The sequence below is a fragment of the Lygodium microphyllum genome, chromosome 21, assembly GCF_053477565.2.
Source record: "Lygodium microphyllum isolate KBCC chromosome 21, Lygodium_microphyllum_v1.1.10, whole genome shotgun sequence".
Classification (NCBI taxonomy): domain Eukaryota; kingdom Viridiplantae; phylum Streptophyta; class Polypodiopsida; order Schizaeales; family Lygodiaceae; genus Lygodium; species Lygodium microphyllum.
In genome coordinates, this window is record NC_141155.1 from 138,753,439 (window position 1) to 138,769,752 (window position 16,314).

A 16,314-nucleotide genomic window follows, 5' to 3' on the forward strand; every position below is an offset into this window, starting at 1 on the left:
GCACTTCATCATCTTCAACCTCAAGATCCGGGCATGGATGAAGGCATAAGAAGAAGAAGAAGACTAAGTCACTATCTCAACTTGAAAAGAAGATCAAGTTCAGTATGTATGATGGTTCCCGAAATCCTGATCTTCTTCTGAAGTTTATTCGTCAATTTCAAATTTTGTATGGTCGTGACAAGTATAAAGAAAAAGAAAAGATTAAGTTTGCAGCTTTACATTTAACCGACTTAGCCCATACTTGGTGGACGGGGTTGGAATATGATCATGCTGCCCCAAAATCATGGCGGTCCTTTGTTCGCATGATACAAAGCCAATTTCTTCTTGTTCATTTCAAAAGAGATGTAAAAATGGAATGGGATCGGCTTTGGCAAAGGAAAAATGAGTCACTTGGTGACTATACCAAGAGATTTTGGGAGCTACTTTTGAAGGTCCAACATTTCAAGAAGATCAGCAGTTCGAAAAAGCTTAGGAAGTTTCAAGGAGGTTTGCATTTTAAACTTCGTACTGCTCTTAATCATTATCATTGTTCTAGTGTCAGGGAACTCATTGACCATGCTGAGACATGGGAAATGGAGCACAATGGCAACAAATCATTCCAAAAGAATGATAAGAAGAGAGTAGCTGATGATGAGGAGTATTCAGCCCCAAATGAAGGACAAAAATAACGGCAAAAGCAGCCATCAAATCAAAAGAAGATGAAGCCCTATGCACCTCCTAATGCTCCTCAATTTCACTCCAATCTATACCCATAAGCAAAGCAACTTTCCGAAGAAGAAAAGCAATGCTTCATGAAAGAAGGGAAGTGCTTTAAATGTGGACAAACAAGCCACATAGCGAAGCAATGTCCAAACAAGGAACAAAGCAAGGTTTCTAACAACAAGCCTAAGTCGCCAGTGAAAATCAATGCTATCAGTGATGTAGTTGCAAACACAACTCACACTCCAGAGACGCGCAAATTATTAAAAGCTTGGGGACAGTTGCAAGGTAAGCAAGCACTATTCTTGATAGATCTTGGGGCGAATGAAAATATCATTTCCTTGCAATTAGCTAAAGAGCTTGGATTAAAGAATGAAGAGATGGACACTCCGGCAAAAGTTTGCCAAGCTTTAAATGCTGATGAAGATGACACAGTGAAGACTGTGATACTCTACATTGGCAAGCTCAAGTTTCAAATTCAAGGCTACACTGACGAAGATACCTTCTGTATCGGAGACCTTGATGGTTGCGATGTGATTCTTGGCATGCCCTGGAATCATAGAGTAGATTCAACCATGTTCTCTTAGAAAAAGAAGGTAGAACTCACCAACAAAGGCAAGAAGTACGAGATCCAAGCTGGAGTTTCTGGAGAAACCATACCTATGGTAAGCCATATACAAGTCTCTAGAGCAATTAAGGATTGTGTTCAATGTTGTCTGCTTTATGTCACTGATGTAAAAGATAATATGAATGCTGAAAACCAAGAGCGACTTGAGCTCTTGGAAAAGTATAATGATTGTTTTTCGGAATATCTTCCTTATCAGCTTCCCCCAGAAAGGCCAGAAGACCATCATATTGATATTATCCCGGGCAGTTCTCCTCCTAATATAGCACCATACCGTGTGAGCTGTCCTCAACAAGAAGAAATCAGAAAGCAAGTCAAAGACCTACTCAACCGTGGGCTAATTAGGCCAAGTAGCTCACCATTTTGTTCACTGGTTCTTCTTGTTCAAAAGAAAGATGGCACATTCAGGATGTGCATTGATTATCAAGCCCTCAACAAACTCACTGTGAACAATCGGTTTCCTATTCCTAGAATTGACGACATTTTGGATCGTCTAGGAGGCTCAAAGGTTTTTAGCCGCATTGATCTTAAGAGTGGTTATCATCAAATTAGGGTAATACCACAAGATGTACACAAAACTGCTTTCCACACTTCATACGGTCTTTATGAATTCTTGGTGGTTCCTTTCGCATTAACCAATGCACCAGCCACCTTTAATCGAATGATGGAGCGCATCTTTAGAGAGCATCGACAATATGTCGGTACTTTCTTTGATGATATTCTTGTCTTTAGCAAGAATGAAGAGGAGCATCATCAACACTTGGAAATTGTTCTACAATTACTTCAACAAAATCAACTCTTGGTAAATGGTAAAAAGAGTGAATTTTTCATGCATAAAATAAATTACCTTGGGCATGTCATCTCTTCTGAAGGGATTCAGATGGATCTTGAAAAGATCAGGATAATCCAAGAATGGCCTCATCTTCATGATGTACATGAGGTGCAATCGTTTCTTGGCTTATGCTCTTATTACCGCCGCTTCATCAAGCATTTTTCACATATGGATTCTCCACTTCATGACCTTACAAAGAAGAAGATCTCTTTCCAATGGGAGGAAAAAGAGAAGGCAGCCTTCACAAGGCTAAAAACAGCTCTTACTTCTGGACCTGTTCTTATCATTCAAGATCTGGTAAAACCATTTGTGATGGAAGCAGATGCTTGCGGTGATTGTATTGGTGCAGTGCTAAATCAAGAAGGCCATGCCGTAGCCTTTGAAAGCTGCCGTCTAAATGATGTGGAGAAAAGGTATGACATTTATGAAAAGGAGCTCTTAGCGGTGGTTCATGCTTTAAAGATATGGAAACATTATCTTTTAGACAATGAATTCCTTATTAAAACTGATCATCAAAGCTTGAAGTATTTCAAGACTCAAAAGCATTTACAGGAGAAACATGCAAGATGGGAAAAATTCTTGTCTATGTTTCATTTTCAAATTATGTACACTCCAGGGAAACAAAATGTAGTTGCTGATGCACTTTCTAGAGTGCCTCGCATTGCAACTATTACAGTGGCTCATCATGAAGATTTTCAAACAATGAAGAATACTTATGATGAAGATACTGATTTTGCAGCAATTTGGTCAAATTTACAGCAAGGAGGTTCTCATCCAGATTATTCCATCAAAGACGATTACCTTCTCATGAACAATCGCCTTTGTGTCACTCTTCCTGTTCGACAAAAGGTGCTTAAAGAAAGTCATGAACCCCCTTATGTAGGGCATAGAGGGAGGGCAGCCACTCTAAGTGCAATTGAGCGCTACTTTTATTGGCCAACATTACGAAGAGATACACATAACTTATTTGAGGCTTGTCTGGTATGCCAAAAATCCAAATATGATAGGCAGAAGATTCCAGGATTGTTGCAACCTCTTCCAGTGCCCAAAGTTCCATGGGAATCTATCACAATGGATTTCATCTCAGGTATTCCAAGAACACCTCAAGGTCATGATATGATTTGGGTCATAATTGATAGATTTAGCAAACAATCACATTTTATTCCATGTCATAAAACATTGAAATCCGCACAAGCTGCAAGACTTTTCATTCAACATATCTTCAGATTACATGGTATGCCTTTTGAGATCATTTTAGATAGAGACTCCAAATTCACAAGTAACTTTTGGCATGCTTTATTTGAGAATTTGGAAACCACTTTTAAGTTCTCCTCAGCTTTTCATCCTCAAACTGATGGCCAAACAGAGGGAAAGCTCCAAATGAAATAGTACAGGGTAAAGTGATTCCTCCTCCAGTTATTCGCACTAAAGATAAGATCTTTGCTGCTGATGAGTTTGCTTCAGATTTAAAAACCGCAATGGATCAAGTTCCAGCCACTATCAAAGTTGCCCAAGAGCGACAAAAGAAGCAAGCAGATAAACGAAGAAGACCCTTGGCTTTTGAAAAATGTCAATATGTCTTGCTAAAGTTTGATAAAAGCAGGCTCAAACAAGGTTTTGGTCAAAATTCATCTTTTCCAAAGCTCTCCAGTAGATACTTTAGACCCTTCAAAGTGATTGAGAAAATAAATGAAGTTTCTTATCGACTTGAGCTTCCTGCTCATTGGAAAATACACAATGCTTTTCATGTAAGTTTGCTAAAACCTTACATAGGACCAGAACCAAAGGAACCCATTACTGAAGATCCCCCAGAAGTTGAAGAAACAGAGCAACTCTTGGAACCTGAAAAGATTTTGTTTCTCAAGGATCGAACCACGAGAAGTGGCCTTGTGACACGAAAATTCTTACTAAAATTCAAGAATCTACCCACAACAGATGCACAGTGGGTAGATGAAAAATTCATGAAGGATTACCCAAACATTCTTCAGCCATATCAAGAAGCTTTTCAGCTGAGGACAACTGAATAAAAGCTAGAGGGCTGTCACAACTCTATAGAAACAGAATTTGTATCCTTTTTCATTAATTTGTCTTTATAATGATTTATTAAACTTATTTCCTTTGCACTAATTAGATATAAAGAAAAGTGCATTGGAGCTGGCCACTGATGAGTGGTCACTGGTTATGGTGGACCCACGCGGTGGGTTAGAGAAAAGATAGTTCACACTTCCATCTATATGGCCCGATTGGGCGCCTGTGACTAGAACTCACACATATCAGGGTTAGACTCGCACACAGAAAGGATTGATGCCTTGAAGTGTGGGCTAGATCCACCAGAACAGACAGTTACAATCAACAAGATGGCATGATCATGAAATGCTTGTATAATGTGTATGTGTGGGCTTAAAGCTTGAAATGCACATTTCTTTGCATAGGAAAGTCACATGAAGATTCTGATACCGTTTTTACGATGTACACGGAAAAAGCTTTCATATGACACCCATATTGGGGGGGGGGGGGTCCCTAAATTTTAGGAGATCCCTAAATTTTAGGAGGTCCCTAAATTTTAGGAGCCTCGAATTAGCCTAAAAATGCTAGTCCTAAAAAATAGGGATGTCATTTTAAAAATAGTAAGTTTTGTACTCTGACTGTGCTTACTAAATTTGGTTGTTTCTATTCTTGATAGTATTCAACCCAAAAAGGAAGGCCATAGAGAAGAGACAAGTGTCAAGACACTTGTCACACAAGTTTCCAAGTGTCCCACCACTTGTCACATCTCATGACATGTGGCTGGACACTTGTCTTGCGCTACTCCACTTTCCCCTTTTGTACTAGCTCTTCCCTTTCCTTTTTCTTCATTCAGCACCATTTTTCTTTGCTGTAAACTCATGTACAGCACCCATAGATAGCCAAAAACTGGCCCCATCCAACCCCATCATCATCCCCCACTTCTCCATTATCAAATTCCTCAATATTCCCTCTTCTATCAGTGCTGTTTTACAAGACAACAAGCTTGTAAATTCATTACAACACCTCCTTCTCAAGCTCTTTCTTCCATTTTAGCAACAAGAAGCAAGCACTATCCATGTACTACTTTTCAACGATGGAGAAAGGCTGATTTTCCCCTCTTTATTCTCTCATACTATAAAGAAATCAGTTCTTATCATTGCATAATAGATAATGCATGTGTGTTTGTACATCTTTTACATGATCTTGTGAGAGTGAGAATTACTTCTCCTCACTCTCAGGTTGATTGTAACTAAGCTCTTCCCTAAGGGACTTGGGTTGAGCAGAAATACATTCCTTCGGGGGGGAGGGGTGGGGGGGGTTGCCCATCTTCAACCCTCAATCTTGTCTCCATTACTTTTACATTTTCATGGCTGTAATTTTGTGAGTAATTTTCATTTTTAGCTTTAAGTGTTCATTCTCTTTTATATTAAATCTCGAAAACAAGCGAATATCATAATTGTTAAGCATACTACGTTGTTCGGGGTGTTTACATCCACGATCCAAGTGCAAGCTTCAAGCAAGCTCCATCCTCAAGCTCCACGCTCCAAGCTCCATCAAAGCGAGCAAGAGAAGAGAAGAGAAGAGAAGAGAAGAGAAGAGAAGAAGAGAGGAGAAGATGAAGAGCTTCTCCATCCCACGGTCCCTCACCCTCACATACTCACTCCCTCACACTCTCACACTCCCTCTCTCAAGCACAAGCTCATGCAAGCAAGAACAAGAAGAAGAAGAAGAAGAAGAAGAGAGCCACTTTTTGCCACACACAAGAATGAGCTTCTCATTTACTTTTCAACTTTATATACAAAACCCTAAATCCCTTTTTGGGCGGTCATCCCCTTTTTCCCTTTTTTACATGGCCGGCCGTAGCCTAGGCCCTTTTTCCCATTATCCTTCTATCTTCCTAGCTTCCTTTCCACCGCCCGTCTACATTTACAAATTGCACGGGTGAGAGCCCAGCGCCCCTTGAATTAAACCATGATGCGCTTGCGCTCTTTTACAAAAGTTTTGACTTGCCCTTTTCCTTATGCGCCTTTGTCTTCCATTTCTCTTTGCCTTGGCCTTTGTCTTTGTCTTCTATTTTAGCTTTCCGAAATTTCCACCGCCTGGCACTCTTTTACAAGATTTCAAGGTGTGCCTTTGTATTTAAAATTGCACCTTTCTCCTTTTGCATTTGCCTTGGACTTTTTAAGATTGCCCTTGCGCTTTTGGCCTTTTATCCTCTTCTTTCTTCAATCGGGCTACCTTTTTTCCGCCTTTGCCCTGCGTCTTTTTTATTTCATTTTGCTTTCTTCGTGTTGGGGTTAACATTACCACCTTCCTAGACGAGTGCCAGTCCCATGGCACTCACCGTCGTAGGTAGTAGGCGTCAGCATGCACCGAAGATGTGGGAGGCAAGGACGTCTATGGTTGCCATGGCTGAGTGTTGGTAGTGGTGGGGAGGAAGGTCATTGGGGGCACGTTGGTGGGTGAAGTGGTAGGTGGTAGGGCAATGGGAGTTGGTGGTAGGGTTGTTCTTTGGGGGGGTTGCACTGATGGAGTACAATGGCAGGCTTATAGGGTGATACAGATAGGAATTCAAAGTTGAGTGTTGATGAAGAGCGAATGACACCCTTGTTGGGGTCTTCAATACCTGTAATTGAAAACCTCTCATAGGTTATTTCTCCCTAAGGGTAGTGCTAGTCTTCTTTATTGTGCACAAGACATAGTTCAATTAGTTTGGGAGACAAGTCGAACTCTAAGCAAGCTGAGAGTATTGTCCTGCACTTGACGACCCAAACTGTGTATATACTTCGGTGCAGATATTATGTGAGTGCTCGTACATACTTAGATATTATATAGGTAGAAGACTGCGGGCTGGTTTCTCATAACGACGTGTGGATGAAGCAAAGTCATCCATGGTGGGAGGAAGTACACGTGAAGGTGTATGCAACATCCTGTGCATTGTAATTGCACGACGTAATAGAATAGGACACAGAGATACTGTACTATCGGTAGCTGGTATGCATTGGGCTTGTGCGATGAGGACAATGTATTGTTCATGGCCATTCGTGCAGTGCTTGCCACAATTGATTGCAATGGTATTAAGGCTGAGTGCAAGAGGGAATTGTGAGAATGGGTCAGGGTGACAGGTCTAACCATAGGTGAGACGAGCTTACTTAGGTCTGTCCTACCCTTGATGTGCCCTGAATTATTGTGGGGGATGCCAAGGGGCTAGGGGACTAGGGACGGAGCTAGCCGACCAAGGTCACTGGACGCACCTAATTTGAGAACCCTTAGGTGCGGTGATGTGATCGTGGGTGCTTCTTATCGGTTTTTTTTCTTTCTTTTTTTTCTTTTTTTTTCTTTTTTTTTCTTTATTTTGTCTAAGTACAACCATTGCAATATGTTGAGGCTATGAGCCTTCTTGCGGTGACCTGGGCGTTGAACATGTTTACGCGAAGACCTGTGTCATCCTGCATCCACTTGTCACTTCATGAGAGTATATGCTTGCTTGCGTTAAGTACATCAAACAAATGCAATCATGTTAAGACATAACTTTTCAAAATGCTATGATGTTAATTGCAATGCCTATTCCATTGCTCATTAAAGATGTGGCATACATTAACGATAGGTAAAGGAAGTGTGTACAAGTGGGGAGCTTGCTCTTTTACTCATCAAAAGACAAAAAATTTATGGCATGATGACTTGTCAAGTTGCTTGTACATCATAGGGGCTTAGTCGATTTGCACAAGGCAGGGTGAGTCCGGGTGGTCAGGTGACTGAGGCTCTCCTGGTGCGGGGCTCCCGTGAGGTTGGGCAGGGAACATGTTGGCCGGGACATGAATGGTGTAATCTTTGGCCGCCACCGTTTCCAAAATGCCTTTGAACAATTCATTGAATTCTTCCCTGTCCCGAGCTACCCTGTCTACCCTTGAGGACCTAATGCCCGAGCGTCCATTGGGGGTTTGTGCAACTGGTGTTGCCATATCTTGTGTGCTTCTTTGAGCTTTGACTCCCCTGGCTCGGGGATTCTTCAGCCTTCATTCGGGGCGGTGTCGCTTGGGATCTCGTTTCTTTGCATGCCTTTTGAAAGTGGGCACGTAGTGCACCGGTTGAGGGGTGTGTGCTGTATGTTCCTGTCATCCACGAAGAGCATCTCTGTAAGCCAGCTGCCCTAGGTTCTCCATGTTTTTCTCGTAGGGGGACGTGCAAGATGAAAACCAAGGATTAGGCCTTGACATAGGATAAGACCATTCACATGAAAGGGATTATAATGTGGGTTATCAAGTGCATATGCCGAGAAGGGGAGGGGTGAGATGTGCAGTGCTTGTTGTAGAGGGATGGCCCTCGTGATGACGTTCATTTAGCCTCCAGCCATTAGCAGATCTTGGCTCACACTGAGTTATGTGGATTGGTGGTCATGGATTGGGGCAGGGTTCATCCTCAGAAGGATAGACCAGAAAGGGAAAGGTGTATAGGGAGGGATTGCACCTCGCCTACACCATCGAAGATGTTGGTCAGGGCTTCCCATGGTGGCAATGAGAGGTGCATGCCATCCGCCCGAAGGTGGAAATGGTCACACAACTTCTAAATATGTGGTGAGAGGAGGACCAGGCGAGTTTAGCCTGTTGATCCCAACTCTTCTCCCTACGCTTGACTATTATTGCTTGTGTGTGTTGATAGTGTCTATACCGGTCACAAAAGCCATTGTTTATTTACATACATATCCATGAATCCATGTCACTTCATGAGGATAAAAACCAAATATAGAACTCTGGATTATACTGGAGCATGGCACACGCATCCAGTACTCGTGGCACCTTACTCAATATCGATACATATTTTGCAACATCGAGTAGCATGGAACCTTGTCCGAGTCTATTGGCAACATGTAACTCCTCCTCAGTGAGAACCTTATCACATAGAGGGTTCTCTTGGCTAGGTTCAGCTAAGTCCGTACCTCGAATGGCAGTTAGTACTTGAAGGGAAGTTGGTGCCACATAGGTTGGGTCTCTTTGAGACCGCCATTTGGCCAATCGCTCCTCTGAGGCTGTCATGATCTGGGCTACATCGTGGTTTTCACACCAACGCTGTTCAAATTGACTTCGGCCCTCTGATATTCACTTTAGTTGCTCTATCTCTAAGAGATTTGGTTGGCAGAGTGTATCATTGAATGTGACCGTTAAGCGCAGTTCGTCGACTTCCTCGCCAAAGATGACTCGCATGTGTTCATACAGAAGCCTGTTATAGTGCTCGTCAAGATGTTCTTTCTCTTCTCAAGATAAGGGGAATGGCAAGTACTCTTTGAGCTGCTCTTTAGGGAATGCGCCCATGTCTGCCAAGACGTAGACATGTGAGAACACCTTGAGCTTAGCATCCAACTCAGTTAAGCATTCTGTGATACTTCTATGTTCGACGAGGGCTTGCTCGGTTGCTATCTCTTGCAAGGTTCTAGGGGTTTGCCTGGGCTTTAGCGCAACTAGGGGCTCAGGCCTTGACGCGCAAGTTTGGCCAATGCTAGGATTTCTTATGCTCTTAGGATTTTCATGTGTCTCTTGAGGCTTTGTTATTGCGTCATGCTTCTCCTTGGTCATGACTGGTATAGGCTTGTCACCCTATTGTGACAGCGTTATGTCCACTCTTGATTGGTCAATGCAAGTTCCATTGTCGGTGGATTGAGCGTTGCAAGCAGCCATCGATGGCAACGACTGCTTTGATTTTTTAGAGCACACGGATGTGTCTGAGGTTTCACCACTATTAGGGGAGGCATCAATGGGTTCATTGGTGGATGGACTCGATGCTTTATTCATCAGCTCTCCAGCGCTCTTCGTCTCAGTGTTTTTGGGGTTCACAACCACCTACAATTGTTGTTGTTTTCGTTGTTTTCTCCTCTTTTTCTTGGTTAGTGAAGGTGCATCTCTCAACAACTCAGGACCCTGGGCTAGGTCAAATGTTGTTGTGCTTGGTTGGGCCTTAGCATTTCCTTTCTCTAGTGTGCCCTCATGGGACATAGCCATGGCTTGCTGATTAGCCTCGCCAGGTTGTGAGGGTACAACTGTCTCCCTTGTGGAAGAGTTTAGCTTTTCAGCCAATTCCCATGTGTTTAACTCCTCCAGCCTAGGCTTTGGGCGCTTTGGAAGTGCTAGAGTTGTTAATGAAGATGGTTGCAACACCTCCTTCACAGGTAAACTACTAAGGACACGTTCAGCAAGGGGCAATGTCCAGGCCAAGGGCTGTGACTGTTGTGATCCCTGATTTGAAGTACTAGTAGCTAGTTTAGTGGACTTGCTACTATTGGTGGATTGCGGTGTCAAGTCCTTAGGGAAATTGGAAGTGGTCGTGTCTTTTGTTGCCCTTACAGCATTCACTTGCTTAGATCGAGTATCAATTGAGCTAGCCACGATGGATTGCACAGGTATATCCTTAGGTTGAGAGCTAAGGGTGGTGTTGTGTCCTGCCTCTTGGACATTTGGAAGCTTTGATGGAGATAGAGGTTGGGAGTGAATAGCCGCCATTGACGACCGCTATTGTGCTTCCTGTGTCCGTTTGGAAAAAGAGGATCTAGGAGATCTAGGACTCTTAGGTGGACTTGACACTGGCTGAATGATTTGCTCAAGGCTATTAGGAAATTGTGTCATTTGCTTTGTTGAGCGATCAGCCTTGCCATGAGCAATGTTGTGCCTATGATGCCTGTTATTCTCTTGGAAAATCAAAGGCTCTTTGGGCCCTAATGGCTTTTGTGCATGCTCGATAGTTACCTTTGTTATCTGCTTGCTAAGTACACTAGGCTGAGAATCTAATTTTTGACAGGTCATGTTTGGTTTCTCGATTTCAATCATGAGGGGCTCAATCACTCCCATATTTTTTGTTAGAGACTTGGATTTTCATTCAGGTTTCCTCCTACGCCTCTTTGCTTTTGACATAATTTGGGATTCTGACCGAGGTGGTTTAGCAAGGGGTCTTGGTACCCAAATCCATCGGTTGCGTGCATAATACCCTTGAGCCATTAGGGGAGTTTTGAGATCTCGAAAATGCCTTTTAGGATGTGGAGAGAGAGTGCTCTAGACCAATAAGAGCGAAGCCTCCGTAACGGAACTTCTATTTTAAAAAAATTAAAAAATAATTTTACAAAAATATATAAATATAATAATATTACGAATTTGTATTTTTATTATGTATTTTTAGTCTCTTATATTCGTGATTATGACATCTTTTGCATTAATGGCATAGAGTCTCGGCTACTTTTATTTAATGATGTTTCTAGATTAATGATAAAGACTGATGTAATCGAAATTCAAATTGGTGAAAAGCATGGCGCTCAGTTTTTTCCCTCCTTTCTTTTATTCCTCTATTGTTTTTCCCTCCGTTATGGTAGCCTAGTCCTCTCTCTCTCTCTCTGAATAAGGAGGGGTGGATTGAGCTAGTGAAGAAGAACATTAAGAAGGAGGTCCAAGAAGAAAATAAAAAGGAGGAGGTAGTCCGGGTTCAGGAGACCTTAGAGGAGGAGAGGCTCAGGAACGCGCGCAGATTGAACGTGCGTATTACCGGGCTCCCCGAGGGGCCTCTTCGGAGGAGGATGCACGCGGGCTATGCACCCGACTAGGGTACACGAGCATGCCCTTTACTCAGGCATGGCATGCAAGACGAGATACTACTAGGGTCAGAGCTCTAATATTACATATGAGCACACCGGAGGACAGAGCCGCTTTCTTTCGGAAGCGGATTTCGCTCCGAGGGATGACTGAGGCTTCCATCTTCATGGATGAGGACCTGACTCAGATGCAGATTGCACACAGACGAGCATGCATGCCACAGATACTAGAAGGCCGTAAGGCCTTCTATCGAGATGGCCGGATTTTTATAGATGGACACCCCACCAAATAGGGGGGCGCGGCCTATGAGACGGGGCAGAGGACTGTACAGAAAACCCCGATACGTGTGGTAGTTTGGAACTGCAACGGCTCCCTATGGTAATGACCGGACAGACTTGAGGAGATTTTATCCGACCATGATGTTATATGCCTCACAGAGACACATGAGAGCCCAGAGAGAGGGCTTCCACGCATTACAGGATTTGAGTGGGTATCTGCATACTGGGCTACTACTAGGCAGAGCACATCTAGGGGCTCAGGAGGGGTGGCAGTTCTATTCCGTCAGGGGATACAGAGATATATCCAGTTAGTGAGACGAGATGAGGAGGCCAGTTACATATGGATCAGAGTGCAGATATCAGATGAGAGATGGATCTATATGGCAGTATGCTACTTTTCACCACGAGGGTCCAGATATGCTACTACGCAGGGTGATATTCAGGCCAGAGATTCCCCCTCCCCTTATTCACAGCTCTCAGAGGACATTATTCTGTATTCTAGTTTGGGTGAGGTCTTCCTTATGGGGGACTTCAACGGGCGCACACAGAGCCGACAGTGTGAGAGTTTTGATATGGAGCAGCCAGAGATCATGAGAGCATTAGACCCTGAGGAGTTGGGGATCAGTAGGGAGTCAGCAGATACTGGGCCAGACGCCACAGGGTATGGAGGGCATTTACTTGAGCTTGGTAGTAGACATCATCTCGTTATTTATAACGGGATGGTACGATGGCCATATTCAAGAGGTCTTACATGCTTTCCACATGGGGGGGTGAGAGTACTGTAGATTATCTGCTCGGACCGATCGATGGGATGCATACTATCGAGTCCTTCGGCCTTGGGAGACTTCCACTCGGTGCCGATCACACCTTTCTCAGTTTCTCACTCCTCACCTCATTACCATCACCACCTGCAGATATCATACCCCACATGCATACTACCATACACTTCACTCATAAGCTCTCACATATTTACTCACAGCATCTGGAGGAGCACATCACGTCACTTGATCCATACGCACTCCTTGATACACTGACCACTGATATCACACACATTCTGCATGATTCTGCTACACTCAGTTTTCCACATCACACATATACGCACCCCCCTTGGACCGGTACCATGCCACAGAACAGGTGGTATGATGATGAGATTAGAGATCTACGTCGACAGCTATGCGATATGGAGGCCAGAGGAGAGATCACACACAGACAAGCGCAGAGACACATGCACCGCTTGACCCGCCGTAAAAAGCAGGAATGGGAGGAGGAGAGATATTGGGATATATACCACCTTCTTATGAGCAGAGATTGTGCAGAGGCATGGAGGCAGATCAGAGAACCACGCTCACCCACACCGATACATGACCCTACAGTATGGCATGGATATGCACAGAGTTTATATCATGTACCCGCACAGCCGCTGATACCCACACCATGTACACCGAGACCGGGTATTTTAAATATCTATCTTTTCTTCTTTGGGTAACAATTTGTATAGTCCTTGCTAAAGATGATATATTGCTTGATGTGGTTGTATCTTTAAGCTTGAATTTATGCCAATTTTGTCGATAGAACCATTGAAAGACCTCTAATAAACTGTTGGCTTTGTGTCTTCCACCTCCATGTCTTGTGTGTCTGAAATATTTTGTTCTTGCTTGATAATGTGATTTTTCCATACCTTGGGTTGACCAGATAGATAGAGATCCATATTGTTTAATAAAGTATGGAGCATGGTTATATAGAATATGCTGCATAGTCAACAAATAAAGAAAGTTATTAAAAAACATTATATGAGTTCGACAATGAAGAAACAAACATATACAGACTTCTTACCATATAGTATTCTACACTTCCCTAGAAGTGCTTGTGGGTGTTCCCCGTAAGGATTAAGAGTTGCATCAGCCGGTTTGAGCTCTGGTTGACCTAGTAGAGTCTATGCTTCCTAAGTCAAGATATTGAAATCTGCTCCTTCATCAACGAGAGCATCAACACTATGCTCTCTTTTTGCAGCGAGTTTGACCCGAAGATAAGCAGGTGGCACTATGTCTTCGTCTTTCGGGTCTTGGTTTACAGCTTTGAGCCTTTTGATACATGCCTTTGAGTCCTTAACTGCACAGTCAGACGTGGAGTCTCTACTGAGGTCTTGGGTCATCTGTGCAGCACTACTGCTCAAGGAGCATCTATTGTCAGAACTATCATGTCTAGTCACTCTCGCCATTGTAGCTTGATGTTGTTGATTTTCGCTTTGACTAGATGCAGTCCGAATGCAACACGTATGTGTTTTTGCAGTGTGGCCTTCTTGCCCTAACTGCACAGTCTGACATGGAGTCTCTACTGAGGTCTTGGGTCGTCTATGCAACACTTCTCAAGGAGCATCTATTGTCAGGACTGTCATGTCTAGTCACTCTCGCCATTGTAGCTTAATGTTGTTGCCCAACTGTCAAGAACAAGTACCCTATTCCTAGAATAGATGAGCTTCTTGATCGTCTTCAAGGTGTGAAGATCTTCTCCAAGATTGAACTCAGGTCTGGTTACTATCAGATAAGGATCAAGGAAGAAGATATCCCAAAGACGGCCTTCAACACAAGATATGGACACTTTGAGTTTCTAGTTATGTCATTCGGGCTTACGAATGTGCCTGCCACCTTCAACATGTTAATGCAGGATATCTTTAGGCCATATTTTGATGACTTCGTGCTCGTCTTCTTCGACGACACTTTAGTCTATTCCAAACAGACGGACGATCATGAACTCCAACTTTGGATTGTGCTTGAGACAATGAGAGCGCATAAGCTCTATGCCAAGATGAAGAAGTGTGCATTATTCAAGCGTCAGATTGAATATCTGGGATTCATTGTATCAGCGGAAGGAATCTCAGTGGATCCGAGATGTTCTAGAATGGCCAATACCAACAACTGTCAAAGAAATACACAGTTTTCTTGGATTGACTGGATGGTATAGGGTCTTCATAAAAGAAGGTCATCCTGTAGCATACTCTTCAAGGAAACTGAAGAGCCATGAGAAGAATTATGCTACCCATGATCTAGAACTGTTAGCTGTCATCGATGCTCTAAAGCTTTGGAGACACTACCTATTGGATAACAAGTTTACTCTAGCAACTGATCATAAAAGTCTCAAGTGGATCTTTACCCAGAACGATCTTAACATGAGGCAATGTCGGTGGATTGAAGTGCTGGAGAAGTATGATTTTGAAATCAAATATCGACTGGGAAAGGAGAATGAAGTTGCCGATGCACTCAGTCGCAAGGCATTCCTTAATTCTCTAATCTTACAAAACCCATCAACGGCTAGATCTCTAGCCACAAAGGTGTCCATGCCAAAAAACCCAATACTTGAGCTAGCTAGAGAGGAAGCATGCCATGATCCAGCCTATCAAAAGATGCTAAGAGAGATCCCTATCAAGGACCAGGACCAAAAGCTACAGGCTAAGTATCATGAATTCTCTATCAATAGTGGACTTGTCTACTATAGGACGAGATTATGTATATCGGCAAGCCAGTCACTTAAGCAGAAGATACTATGGGAAGCTCATGATTCCCCTTTTTCAGGACATCCTAGCCATGCCAAGACTCTCAATGCAGTTAGGAAGAGCTACTATTGGGAGAGGCTTAAAGGTGATGTTCTCAAATATGTCACTGAGTGTTTGTCTTGTCAACGTATCAAAGCCGAACATGTCAAAATGCCAGGAAAGTTGCAATCACTTAACATTCCCCAAATGAAATGGGAATTCATTAGTATGGACTTTGTTGTTGGCCTACCCCAAGTTCAGGGAGGATACAACTCCATCATGGTTGTGGTTGACATGCTTACTAAGGTTGCACACCTTATTCTAGTAAAGACAAACTATAAAGCCTCAGACATTGCAAGGTTTTTTATCAAGGAGATATTCAAGCTACATGGGCTACCCAAAAGAATCATTAATGAGCGTGATTCTCTCTTCACATCACATTTCTAGAGAGCTATCTTTGAAGTCATTGGGACTCAACTCTATTTTAGTACAGCTTACCATCCCCAAACTGATGGCCAAACAGAGCGAGTCAATCAAGTTATCGAGGATATGCTTAGGGCACACTGCTGCCATGAACCAAGATGGTGGATTCAATACTTGCCCTTGGTTGAATTTGCCTACAATGCTTCTTACCAACAAAGCATTCAGATGACCCCTTTTCAAGCATTGTATGGTCATGAGTATCGAAGTACCCTAAACTTCTCAGATCCAACCTTGAGGGTTGAAGCTTCAAGGCAGATATTGGAAGAGATGGATGACCAAGTACAGTTAATAAG

At 43.1% G+C, this 16,314-nt stretch overlaps 1 pseudogene; it reads left to right on the forward strand.

The window, feature by feature from the left end:
- LOC148018637 (uncharacterized) overlaps positions 1–14,433 on the forward strand; it is a 34,894-nt pseudogene extending 20,461 nt beyond the window's left edge.
- Positions 14,434–16,314: the final 1,881 nt, after the last annotated feature.